At 43.6% G+C, this 4,143-nt stretch overlaps 1 protein-coding gene across 1 annotated transcript in view; it reads left to right on the forward strand.

Annotated features, from left to right (window-relative positions):
* TULP3 (TUB like protein 3) overlaps nt 1–2,475 on the forward strand; it is a gene marked incomplete in the record, with an annotated part of 10,038 nt that extends 7,563 nt beyond the window's left edge. Inside the window, 1 exon segment of the mRNA XM_072400101.1 lies at nt 1–2,475.
* Between the last annotated feature and the right edge of the window lie 1,668 nt (nt 2,476–4,143).

A 4,143-nucleotide genomic window follows, 5' to 3' on the forward strand; every position in this document is an offset into this window, starting at 1 on the left:
ATGTGTTTGTTACCTTATTCCAATCTTGCAATCATCTGTGTTGTGAAGAAAAAGTAATTCATTTTATATATTCAAAAAAGAAAAGACCAGTTATCATTTTACAAGTAACTTGGGATATGATTTATTATACTTCACTAACATTCTTTGCGAAATCCAAATTAGTTTTTTTTTTTTTTTTTTTAAGGGATAACTGAACCTTTGTACTTACTGTAATGAAAGCATTCAAAATTCAGAATGCAACTGGCAATACAGTATATCATGTTACCATTAAAATTGCCACTCTTACATTCCTTTTATAATGTTTTTATTGGTGCCATTCTGTGCCCCCTCCTACCTATCACCCACATTCCTCTTTGGGCAGTGTAGGTCTAGTGTAAGCAAGATCCACCAAGCAATATATCACAATCAGTTGTCAGCAGTACCTGTTCTATGCGAATTGGACTGCCCTGATTGGCTGTACAGAAAACCAAAAGGGAAAATTCTGATTGGCTGTCCTGTTGTCACACCTTTTATATGAATTGTACAGCCATATGTAAGCAAAGCTGGTTAAGGTTTAGTCATTGTCTGGGATTTTTCTCCAGTGTTTGGCTGTGACAGCTGCAAGGAATGATTAAACATCATACAACACCCAATGTATAGTTAATGTTTAATAACACTACAAAGGTACTCTTATCCTTTAAAAGCCATTTCAGTTTTGGCTGGTCAGGGTTAACACTGAACCCTAGGCAAACTTGCTAAATACCCAACTGAATTACTAATATGAGAGTTGTCTGTCCTGTCTGTATCTGTCTATCCAGTCCTGGCAGACAGCCAGAGACCTGATTTCTCTCTGCAGCATTTCAGTAACACTTACAGGTCTTGTCCCTCCCACAACCTGTAACTGGCCCATGAAAAGAGAAGCAGAGAGGACTAATGAGCTCATCTCTGCTTCACAACAACAATCCAGGTGAAGTGTATGTAAAAGAAGGCTTTTGTATGGCTGCAGTATTTGGATAGGGTGTGAATTTGGTAAAGCTTACCAATGGAGCCCAGGAGAGATAAAACAAAATAAGTTTTAGGTTGAAAAGACTAAAAGACAACCTGAAGTCCTGAAGCTGGGACTAAATAAAGCCAGGCAGAGGGAAGGGGACTTGTATTGGTATTGCCTGTAGTCACTTGATGTTACCGTGTCTTTTCTGCATTGTATATTGTGGAGACTGACACATTAGTAGAACATGACTTCCTTATGTCAGTGTTTCCCCTCTGATGACTTGTGGGGTAATGAATGAGAGGTGAAGGAAGCACAGAGACACAGAAACAAAGAGCAGGAGATCCTTGCACTGCAGACCTCTAGGTATTCAGTATCTTCCTATCCAGCAAAAGCATTTAGCAGCACTCCAGTGATATCTCCAAATGTCAGGTGGTGGAAACAGACGACAGGTGGCAGAGGGCGATATCTAGGTAGGTGTATATAGAAGTCCAGGGATCAGGCAGGAGGAGGGACCCCGCAGGCTTGGGCAGATTACAATAAGTCCATTCCCTAACAAATCTTTTGCAAGCAAAACTCTGCTTGGGTATTTGGATGTTAAATTGGAGACTCCATTTAATCCCACGTTAGCTAAACCATTTGTGAAAAGTTCATACCAAAGATAAAAAACCCTTTTAATTCTGATCTGTGTTTTATATGATAGGAAGGTCAGGTTATCTTATGATGCTCAGCCAGTGTTGATGTGTCTTGGGGGCTCTCATAGAAGAATCTCTGCTAAAGTTCCCAGCTTGCACAGTGCCTTTCACTCCCCCTATACTATAGATCAGTGTTTCTCATCCGGAGCTCTTCCAGAGGTTGCTGGGGGTTCCTTGAGCTATCTGTGCCTCTCAGGTCAGTTTAAGTGACACCAATGATCTTTTGGCTATCTGTAAGGGTGACATTCTTCCCACTGGCCAGCATGCTAATGTACTGTGATCTGTGGATATAGTAATTATAGTATGGGTTCCCTGAAGACCTGAGAGTTCAAGGGTTCTCCCATGTTAGAAAAGAAAGACTGCTGCAGATAATGCAGCTGAAACTAAAACTTCAGGCCAAGTTGTACTCTGTGTGTTTGCTCCCCTTTGCTTTGTGCAGAGAAAACACTGAATTAGGAGCAATGCTAATGAGAAAACCAGATATAAAGAAGGTAAGAAGTTCAGTGATCAGTGTGGAGACAAAACAGCTGGGATTTATAGCAGGAAGATTTTGACCCTGGAATATCCTAGAAGTCTGGTGGACAATTCAGTCCCTGACACTCCACTCAAGAACCAATCTGTCATAGTTTATGTCTGCATTATGTTGTGGTGCTCAATTCTCATAAAAAGGGAACATTTTTTTGTAATTGTGTTTCTCTGTCCTGAGCACTTTATTCATGGAGCTGTTGTGTATTGTACAACATTACAAATCTAATTTTTATATTGTGTACTTTGTATTTTGGCCAATAAATTATTGTATTGGAGCGCCAAGAACCGTGTGTGTGGTTTTTATTCTCCACCAATTGGATGCCAGGAGCCAGGAGATCCTTCCAGGTATGAAGGGGAACCTTATGGCTTGTGTGATAGGCCTGGGTCAATGATAATATCACAGGGGAACCTTATGGCTTGTGTGGGCCTAGTATTCACAAAGAGTGGGGGGGGGGTCAGGTAAAGAAAGGTGAGTACAGCGGTCTATGGGTTTGTATTATTGGGATCAGGGCGGCACGGTTGGCTCAGCTTGCCTTTGCTGCAGGTTTGATTCTCAGCCAGGACAATATCCGCATGGAGTATGTACATCGCCCCCCCCCTTCCCCTAACAAACTAAAATCAAAACAAGACCAATGTATTTGTAAAAAAATATTTAATTTAGTGTACATTTGTTTAGATTCAATGAAAGCCTTCGATATATCGGGAAAGATCCTTTCCAATGACAATTACTGCCTGTGTGTACATAACCTTAACGCCTGCACGATGTATGAATGAGCACTGTACATACAGCACCGCACTGCTCTATGGAGAGGGAAGGGTGGAGAATGACAGAGCGGCACCCCGATGCGCTCTCTCCCCTTCACTTTCATTACGATTGTTCATCGTCCGTGGATCCGCCAGGACGGTCGTTCGGACGATGAGCCCTGTACACACGCAAGATTCTCTTCTGAGACGATTATCAGACAAGAACCATTGCACGTGTGTATCTAGCCTTAAACTGAGCAACAATAAAAAATAAAAATTGTTGGGGGAAAAAAAACAAAAATGTAAAATATTGCAGCTTACTGGGCCCTACATGTGCTGGCTGCATGAGTGTGCTGGGGGGTTCTTTACCAGACTTTTGTCCTTCAATTTCACCCGCTGATCCAGCCAGTAACACTCACTGTCCCCGAGTGACAACTCTTACTCATTGCATTGTATTAATGAGTTGTCACCTGAAATTGTAGAGGAGAACTCTTCCCCCCACAGAATAAAGCTGTAGTTCCAGGAGAACAATGTCAGTGTATAGGAAGTTACGTGGGCTGTGTATAGACGAAAGCTGGAGAATGGCAACCATCACAGAAGAGTAGCAAGGTGACGCATGGGGTGACTGGGGTTTTAGCATGTTGCTGTATCTTAGTGTATTTTGTTATTTTTCAGGAGAAAGCAGTCCCTAGATTTATCTGTAATCACCTGATTGGAGGACAGTGTTACCACTGCCAGGGACCTGCTCATGGGGCAATTATTCCACACTCTCTTCATGTGAATGGCCAAACCAAACTTCCATGTTTATGAAGAGCTCTGTTGGGATTTAGCCTGAGGGTGGTTGGGTTGTTCTTGTAGGTCAGATCTACCTGTAATGACCTGGGGCAACCTGAGGAGGGGGTTATAACTGAACACCATCCTTGTCTGGTTAGGGCAATCCATCCCAACCCTTGGCTCAGGAGATAGCAAAGACCTTGATCAGTGTCTGTCCCCCCCCATGGGATGATGTCCCCGTGTCTGTCCCCCTCCCCGGAATGATGTCCCCGTGTCTGTCCCCCTCCATGGGATGATGTCCCCGTGTCTGTCCCCCTCCCCGGAATGATGTCCCCGTGTCTGTCCCCCTCCCCGGAATGATGTCCCCGTGTCTGTCCCCCTCCATAGGATGATGTCCCCGTGTCTGCCCCCCTCCATGGGATGATGTCCCCGTGT

Source organism: Pyxicephalus adspersus, chromosome 2 (genome assembly GCF_032062135.1).
Source record: "Pyxicephalus adspersus chromosome 2, UCB_Pads_2.0, whole genome shotgun sequence".
Taxonomy (NCBI): domain Eukaryota; kingdom Metazoa; phylum Chordata; class Amphibia; order Anura; family Pyxicephalidae; genus Pyxicephalus; species Pyxicephalus adspersus.